Source organism: Gigantopelta aegis, chromosome 4 (assembly GCF_016097555.1).
Source record: "Gigantopelta aegis isolate Gae_Host chromosome 4, Gae_host_genome, whole genome shotgun sequence".
Lineage (NCBI taxonomy): Eukaryota > Metazoa > Mollusca > Gastropoda > Neomphalida > Peltospiridae > Gigantopelta > Gigantopelta aegis.
In genome coordinates this window covers 5,028,462-5,038,609 of record NC_054702.1, presented here as the reverse complement: position 1 = coordinate 5,038,609, position 10,148 = coordinate 5,028,462, and the positions used below count along the sequence as shown (strand labels likewise).

Below are 10,148 nucleotides of genomic sequence, written 5' to 3'. Positions count from 1 at the left end.
TGTGTCTCATTTCAAAACCGGGGTCGTTTAAAGCCTGAATTGTCACTGTCTCTCACGGTGCAGACGATATTGGGATAAAGATAGAAATGATGGAATCTTCGGGAATTCCGTTGTTGACGAAATTGATAAAAATTATTTCCGGTAATAACATTTTGTTTTTATTTGTTTACCGACAAATTTTAACCAATATAGATGCCTATTACAAAACAGTATATATATATATATATACATGTATATGTATATGTATATGTGTGTGTGTGTGTGTGTGTGTGTGTGTGTGTGTGTGTACATGGTTGTTTCTTTCTCTGTTTTGCCATCTGTACTGCTAATGGTTATGTGCTAGACAGCTGACTATAAATCAACTTTCGACATGGTGGGATGCATTAATTTAGTCGTTCTCAATAAATTTGTTTTCTTTTTCCATTTAATTGTTTAATTCATACGTCATACAGTGTACTGTCATAGTAAGTGAATCTACAAAGGTCAAGCTTAGCCTGCCCAGAGGCAATTAGATGCATCCTAGATTCATACTTTCTTTGTTGATACACCATAGAGATGTAGAGATGTCGGGACTAAATGGGTGCTAGTATTCCTGAAGGTGTTAACATTGGTTATTTGCCGCACTTTGTCGCAATTGTTAAAATATTCCTTTTATATAGATGGGTTTATTGGCCAGTGACCTTCAAGGTACTGTGCGCGGCCATGTTTAGAATCACGTGATCGGTTCGCCATTAAGGGAGTGAAACTTGCACAATAATAACATTAGAAGGCATTGCATCTGGTTGCATTTTCAGTATTTATTACTGTCACGGGGATCCTATAATACCCGTAACTGAATAAAACACACGATTATCCAAATATCTCTCCTAACTGTATATCTATTAGATCTCTCTGTAACGGGCAGTTATACCCGCGTGGCTCGTCTAGGTATGATCAGAGATAAGATCTTATATAAAGTATATGTAATATAGCACGTTTAGTTCACTAGAAAACACAACAAAAACACAATACACTTTGGAATCTGTATTACTACTACGCTGACAAATGTACTGCCGCAGTAGTTAATTAACAACAACAAATAATAACAACCCAGAACTGATCACTTAATTAGTTAATCTCTAGGTGTCTAGTTTACACAATATTCTAATCTCTTCACCGTGACACAACCCCACCATGTGATAATTTGAGAAACGCTTCAAGGGGAACTTAATTAATAAAGGAATTACCAACTCTATTCCTAACTGGTTAATTTTTAATTAACCCTTAACTACTCATTCAGTAACCTTGTAATACAGACTTAATACTGGTACCTATCACAATAAAGACAATAACGTACAGTTTACCTAGGTCCTCTAGGATGACTGGTTAAGCTTTATATATATTAGAGCAGTGAACCTACAGTTTACTGCGTCAGATTACCGGCAGCACCGTCTAAAAAATATTGGTATAATACAGTATTAAAATATTTAAAGTCACATCAATCACATCAAGGTTATACACAGAGCAGAAATAAAATATTTACCAGTCCGGACGGACAACGATCCCCTAGAGCCTTCCATCTGTTTCTCCCTGATATCTCTAAAACCCTAGTAATTTGTCATAAATATCCGAATATCGCCTGGGGGCACATCGCGGTCCTCCCCCTATCAAGTGATATTTCCACAGCGACCAAGACGACAATTTTCCTTAGATGGCCAGACTTGCTGACGCCTAGTCGCCAAAATCACGGTCGTCAAAACCGCACTCGCGGAGGTATTACGTAACTACTGGCCACATGGCCTCCGCAGCTGGTCTGGGTGTGTATTAGAAAAAGCTCGACGACCGTCGCGCAGAGGTATTACGTAACAAAGTGCCCATCTGGGCTTAAGTGCATATTGGAACCGCACACGGCCCTCTGAAACAATTAATATCGCCACAGGCGAAAACAAAGTTAAGAGCATGTTCCGTCACAATTACCTTCTTAGTACATATTCTGAAAGCAAAACCAGTATGTCGGATAATTCAACCTCATTTAAAGAATGTAGATTCATATCAAAGTTGGTGGAAGTGTGTTAATAATTAAAAACGTAAATAATAAAGCATGTATATAAAATTGAATACAAAAGCATAACGAATAATTTAAACTTATGCAAGCAAATATAATTTCCCTGGACACCTGTATAGCCTAATATATTGAACTTTAAAACAGTATCAGATGCCCCCCCCCCCCCCCCCCCCCCCGCCTATGCTCCTGTTTTGATTGTATTTGTCTTGGGCATCGCCAGTGTCAAAGGGGTTCGTATATCGAACTTTTAGGCCTAATGACTAACCAGAGGCGAATTTTCAGGGTAATTTAGTGTTGAATATTGTGGATGATTAATTTAATTTAATTTGTTTTTCTAGAAATAAAAAATAATAATTTTTTTAATATTTATAATAATAAAATAATAACAAATTAATTAATTAATAAATTAATTAATTAATAATAACAATATAAATATAAATAAATAAATAAATAATAATAATAATTTTTGGTGTGGCCTGCATTGTATTACGTCAATAAATTATTTATTTATCATTTATTTACACACATTTAACACCATGATAACTCATATTTATATATAAAAAATAATAAATTAAAAATAAGAGAGCAATATTTGAAAGTGTGAACTGCGTCCCACTTCAACCCCATGTGATCACATCTGGAATATCCCAGAGCTAATAATAGTAACAGCTAAACGTTGACATCTAGATCTAAGGTCAGTCTTTCTTTTTTAAACAGGTAAACCACGTTTTCTACAAACGTACATACCGGTAATTGAAATATTTTTTTTATATTTTAGGATATATTCAGTAACGTTTCACTTAATAACAATCAAACTCATTTACTTGCGCGTGTTTAATTTATTCGCTATGCTTTTGTATTGGCGTATATAGGTGCTTTATTATTGATGTTTTTAATCATTCACACATTTCCACTGACATTGATATGAATATACAATCTTTGAATGAGGTTGAATTATTCGAGAGACTGGTTTGGCTTTTACAAAACGTTCCAAGAAAGTCATAAATACTGAAATTGCACCAAGATGCAATGCCGTCACATGTTATTGTTGCATGAATTTCACTCCCTTAATGGCGGCCGTATGGTTGCGCCATCTATCGACAACGGTATAAACTGCTGGGCGACAATCGGAAAAACCCGTCTATAATACTAAGCATTTAAAAATCTGGTGCCTGATTCTCCTATAAACAATATTAAACCAATAGAGATTGAATCTGTCCGTGATAGACACATATCTACTGTGACGTATATTAATAAATGTTCACAAGACTTCGGTATTGCCGAACTGCCAATTTTGAATTCCCTTGGCAGACTGACAAGCCCGAGGTCAAATTCCACGTCCGCAATGAAATTATTAGAGTTGAAAATCCAGTTTTTAAAAATTAAATTTTTTGAGCAGTGGTGGGAGAATTTTACCCAAATGATGTTCAGATTTACACGGATGGGTCAAAGGACCCCTTCACTGGCAAAGCTGGTATGGCCGTAATTATTAAAAATGTTGGCAATTTTAATAAACCGATTGTCTTTAGGGAGAGACTTGCAAACAATGTATCGGTTTATACGTCTGAACTTTTGGCAATTTTACATGCACTGAAGTGGATTAATATGTTTCATAAATGTAATAGCCCTAATAAATATGTTATCTTCTCGGACAGCCTTAGTGCCCTACAGGCTATCTCGGGCAGTGATACTATCCGACCGGAAATTGTTAAGAATATTTATAAATTATATAATAAATTAATTACCAACAATATAAAGGTTGTCCTCGAATGGGTCCCGGTCCATGTGGGTATTGGAGGCAATGAGCTGGCTGATGAGAACGCTAAACAATCTTTATTAGACGTTAAGGTTGGTGTCTCGGTTTTACATAACTTCAGCGAGATTTGCTCTTTAGCGGAACCATACTTTGGCCGTTTGTTGCAAACAGAACGGGACCATAACGCCAGGGTATGGCACTCCCACATTAAACCAAAGGTTGTCACACCTGAACCAGTTTCTTTTAATATTAAAGCCACTGAAATAATTGCAAGGCTAAGAATGGGTGTATCTTTTGGGCTTAATGATATTAAATTTAAAATTGGCAAATTATATACACCCAATTGTTTAGTGTGTAACAAAACTGAAGATGTTAATCACTTTTTGATCAATTACACTAAACATAGACAAAATAAACTGAAACTGGTACATTTCTTTAAAATAAACAATATCCCTTTTACTGCCTTTAATTTATTAAATCCTTCAAAACGTCATAAAAAACTAATAGACAGGTTGTTGATAGCCTTTGTTTTACATTCTAATATTAATATTTGAGGTAACTCGCGGGGATACGATATATTCAATTTTTTGTACTATACTGGCGTTAATAGTATTGTTATATTGTAATGCCCTACTTTAACACTGGTATTAAACACATGCCTTCTAATATATATAACCGGCCTCGGTGGCGTCGTGGTTAGCCATCGGTCTACAGGCTTGTAGGTACTGGGTTCGGATCCCAGTCGAGGCATGGGGTTTTTAATCCAGATACCGACTCCAAACTCTGAGTGAGTGCTCCGCAAGGCTCAATGGGTAGGTGTAAACCACTTGCACCGACCAGTGATCCCTAACTGGTTCAACAAAGGCCTTGGTTTGTGCTATCCTGCCTGTGGGAAGCGCAAATAAAAGATCCCTTGCTGCCTGTCGTAAAATAGTAGCCTATGTGGCGACAGCGGGTTTCCTCTCAAAATCTGTGTCGTTCTTAACCATATGCCTGACGCCATATAACCGTAAATAAAATGTGTTGAGTGCGTCGTTAAATAAAATATTTCTTTTTCTAATATATATTATATTGAGGGTAGGTCGCCCCGGGGGTTTGGTTGGGTAGCGACCATTAGAACTTGCTAAGGCAATATGCACTCGGCCAACTTCCGGGGCGACTGATAACCTCTTAGCTATCTTTACTATTTTCTGGCATGTTTTATTGATTTTAATATCACTGACATGGGTCTGCAGCTAAGATTCTTGTCCATTTACTGTACCTAGGAATAAAAATAGCTTTCAGTCTTGGTGTGACTGCAGGTCTGTATCAAACCTTAGAAATCAATAAATATTTGTATAGCATTGTTAGATCGAACACTAGTTAGAGAATACAAATAGCACGCTCTCATTTTAGACTGCATCCTTGTATCGAATTTGAAAGACGGAACCGTAAGGCGTGGTCAAGGCTGTAACTCTGTACAGTGCAAAGTCGAATGTGTATTAATTTCAACTAAATATAGCATGCTGTCATATTTTGATTGCATCCTTGTGTAGAATCTGAAATACAAAACCGTGCGACGTGATCAAGACCGTATCTCTGCACACTGTAGAGTCGAGTGGGCTATTATTATCAACCAAATATAGCATGCTGTCATATTTTGACGGCATGCTTGTATCGAAGATTGTGCACACATACGAACTTTATTGCAGATAATAGTTTTGTCGTTCAGATTTACACATAAATATTGTATATAATATCGTCATATTTTGATTGTATGCTTGTATCAAACATTTGTTAGAAAAATTCGCATGTTTTCATATTTTGATTACATGCTTCTCTGGAACAGTGGGTAGAAATTAAAACATGCTGTTATATTTTGACTGCACGTTTGTATCAAACATTAGTTAGAACAAACTAACATCAGTTCTAAATAGAAATAGCATGCTACCATATTTTTATTACATGCTTGTATTGAACGTTACGTAAAAACAAAAATAAATTGCTGTTATAGTTTGATTGCAGGGTTGTATGAAACATTAAAAATAAACAGTTCCATGCATGCTTCTATCAAACATTGCTTATATGTTGATGGCAGGTTGTACCGAAGACTAGTCAATAATAATTTAAAACAGCATGCTTCGAAAAGCGTCGTTTTCATATTTTGATCGCATGATTGTTTCAAGCATTATTAAGAAACACAAATGCCATGCTGTCATAATTTAATTGCAGGATTCAATTGTTAATTACAAATAAATATAGCATGCTGTCATGTTTTGATAGCACGCTTGTATTGAACATTAGTTAGATATAAAACTAGCATGCTGTCATATTTTAATAGCACGCTTGTATTGAACATTAGTTAGATATAAAACTAGCATGCTGTCATATTTTAATAGCACGCTTGTATTGAACATTAGTTAGATATAAAACTAGCATGCTGTCATATTTTGACAGCATGCTTGCAAATAGCATGTTGACAGTTTGCTGCTAATTTAAAATAGTATTTGCTGTTGCATTAATCGTGTTCGAACAAAACATTCGTCTCAGTTAACGAAGTGAAGCAGAAACGTTCTAGTAAGTCGTGTCCACAACGAAAAGCAATGACGAGAAAGCTGAACGGAGACGACCAGGAGTAATGCCAGTGAGAGGTAATATAACACAATATATCCCGAGCAGTTGAACGCAGTCGTAAGAAATACTGCCATGTATTACAAATATAATACATTAGTCTAGTATGATAGTTGTTTTGTTTTGTTTTAAATATAATGCAACGCACTACATTTACCGATGTTTTAGTGAAATTTGCTTTCAACCAATTTAAATATTTAAAGACATAACGTGATGCATAACATGAATGTTCTATTTGTGTCTTTTATGTATACCACTGCATTTAAATGTTGTTTAACATAGTGCAAGATGGAAGAAGAACTAAGTAAGCTAACTTTAATGTAATGCTGCTGTATGAACGTGCTTGATAAAACAATAGTATCTACAAATATAAACAAATAGTATACAAGTACAGACTGTCTGCGCAGTCTTGAAATAAAAACTGGGAGATATAACAATACCGACAAAAAGGATAAAGTATGTAAACTGTGTAATATGAAAGCTGTTGAAGATAAATATCATTTTCTTTTCATCTGTCCTTTCTACAATACTATCAGATGCAGGTATATAACACCATATTATTACACAAGACCACCCTCTTTTAAATAAATACAACTAATAGTCTCCTGTGCATTGATACTGTAAAGCAGCAAATAACACTGTGTAAATATGTACTAGGGGGCAACCACGCAGATACATTATAATGTGTAAGTGGAATATATACATATTCTTTATTAAACACATACGCTCTATTATATTGCTAGTTATTACTACATTTCATATTGAACATTTTCATCACTTTCCATACAATGTAAATTGTTTTTCCCTTTTAATGATATATGTATTAGACATGTACAAGGTTATTTAATATTTGTAATGCCTATCAACTGTGTGTTTACGTCTAATAAAATATATACTGCTGCTGTTCAACGATGACTTATTAGTGTGAGTCTGTGACACCTATCCATTATTTGTAACTTGTAAAGCTCTAATATTTGCAGATTGGTTAATCTTAACCTTCATCCTACCAACACATTTTACATACAAATCCTACCAACTGGGGTCCGTTCGGACCCCACTGATATTTTCCTTTTTTAGAACAGAAAAAAATGTATCACAAAAGACCTTTGCTTGTTTAAATGCTCTATTGGCTACATACACGTGACAATAGCACAAAACTAACAGAATAGTAGTCAATGCATTCCTTGATGAGTCATTTGTTAGGAAATATCACTCAAATTTTGCTCTTTTCCCCAGCTAATATTGGCATTTGACGTGTTCTGAACTAAACAATGGCATATTCCTGTACCAAACTATAACGTGAAATATCGTCAACAAAATAAATTGATTATCTATCATCATGTCCTGCAGGAACATAGGTTTTGACTCTTTCAACTTGAATAGTCTGCCATTTTTGGATTTATAGGCATTATAGGCATTGTTCTCACACAACTTGTTGGGTGCTGTGATCGGAACATACAGCCTTGACGAGGACACAGGCAACATCTTCCCCTCTTGGCAACACCCACTGCCTGTTGAGCCTGCTGTGGCTGACCAGGAGCTACTACGCCAACCATCTTCATTGCCAAACGGATCGGCGCCTGCAATGTTGGTATCAAGGACCGGCGCCGGACCTGTGGCATGATCAGCTCCTGTGCTAGTTCCAGCAGGAAAAGACGTCGTCGTCGTCGTCCCTCAGATAACTTCCACTCAGGAAAGTTGACTAGCCATATGATGAATGCAGCCACAGCCCCAACATCTATGCAGTTGCCGAACAGTACAACAGGCCAATTTTTGCTGGGGTCGGTTTGGACCCCAGAATAAAAATCAATCTTACAACCTAATACCCTGCCAGCATCTGAAAGTAACACATGCCCTGAAGCAGGCTAGGGTAGATCAAGAAACTCCTAAAATCTAGACACCAAAGTGCAGATAATACAAATTTGACATACAAAATATACCACCCGGGGTCCGATCGGACCCCAGTTGGTAGGATTACGGTTAACAAGACAGTGTTGCTGGCTATGACAGTGTCTACAGTTGTGGATACACTGACAGTGGAAGATTTACCTGGTATGTAACATCTTATTCATGTATTTAAAAATATGGTAAAACCTTGTTTTTTTTTTTTTTTTTTATTGGAAGCCATGTAGAAGATTTTTGTGCCTAATATAAATACAGGTTTTAAAAACGTTTATTACAATTCAGGGCAGTTGTTATTACAATTCAAGTCAGTATTACAATTCAGAGCAGTTTTTATTACAGTTCAAGGCACGTATTACAATTCAGGTAATTTATTACAATTCAGGGCACTACACATCCTTTTCAATCATACTGGATCTGTCCTTGTATATGTAATAATTAGTAATTGTGTCAGTAGATTGATCATCAATAGAGTTATAAGAATGATAGATACATTCTACTACGTACATGTATTTTGTCATTAAATCAGGTGGTTCCATCTTGCATCTTGCATAAACCTAACATGGAATGGACTCTATACCCGTCCTTCTGCAGACATATCGCGGAGTGGACAAACATCCATACTAAGTTTCGATTTATTCTGAGGTAAAGTTAATAAACTAGGCATAATTTTGTATTGGATGGATGACATCCATTAAAACATAATGCACCATAGTGTTAACTGATGGGATGGGACCCTAAAGCGCCCGCCTGATACGAAGTCGGTCTAGGTTCGATCCCCGTTGGTTGCCCATTGGACTATTTGTCATTCCAACCAGTGCACCACGACTGGCATTATCAAAGGCCGTGGTATACGCTATCATGTCTCTAGGGTGGTGCATATAAAAGATTCCTTGTCACTGTTAGCAGATTTCCTCTCTAAGATTATATGTCAAATTACTAGTTGTTGGTCATACAATAGCCGATGATTAATGAATCAATGTGATCTAGTGGCGTCATTAAACAAAACAGACAATGGGTGGAACCCTGTAGATTCTCACAAGTGGGAATGATGTACGAATACGGATTCCTTGTCCTAATCCCCGGTCTTCGTCCTAATCCCCGGTCTTCGTCCTCTGGCTGTGTCATTGATATGTCCACCCTGGATCCGTGCCTGATATTCCTACGTAAATAATGTTAACGGCGTAACTGATATGTAACGTATAGCACATAACATGATGGACCCACCCCATCGTGATTGTTGAACGACAATCTAAACTATTTATATCTTATATACAGGACAGTACATACCAAGACATCTGATGCAGGGTTCCACCTAGCGTCCGGAAAAAAGGGAATCATCATGACTCACTTGGTTTTATTTTGGAAGTAATACATTAAAAATGAAAGTCATCTTACACTTTCTTAAAAAATAAATAAATAAGTCAGTTTTAACTGAATAACTTAACGTGTTATTTTTATTATATTCACTAATTTTTATCTGCACATTTTCACTGCTTTCCGTCTTGTAAATAAGTTAGTGTTTTGTTCCTACTTTTATACACTCTTTGTGTTTTAATCACTCTATCTTGCATGTTGCACGCTAACCTACTTTGTAACATAGCTTCGTGGAGAGTCGGGCCTGTACGAATACAATGTATTCAGTATAGTGTAGCCATAAAATCCATTAGCCAGACAACGCCAGTACAAGAGGACCTGGAGATTCAGGTTAGGTGTTTCGACTAATTAATTGAACTATTCTAATCTAAAGTAACAAAGAATAAAATATTAACAATTATTAAATGACTTATTTCAAAATGTTTTATTGAAATATGTTTTTGGTTTCATAATAAAAAT

The 10,148-nt window shown here is 36.1% G+C and overlaps 1 protein-coding gene across 9 annotated transcripts in view; it reads left to right on the top strand.

Moving 5' to 3' along the window:
* The window catches only part of LOC121372522 (fibrillin-1-like), a 69,916-nt gene that overhangs the window by 799 nt on the left and 58,969 nt on the right, over positions 1-10,148 (top strand). The window lies entirely within an intron of this gene.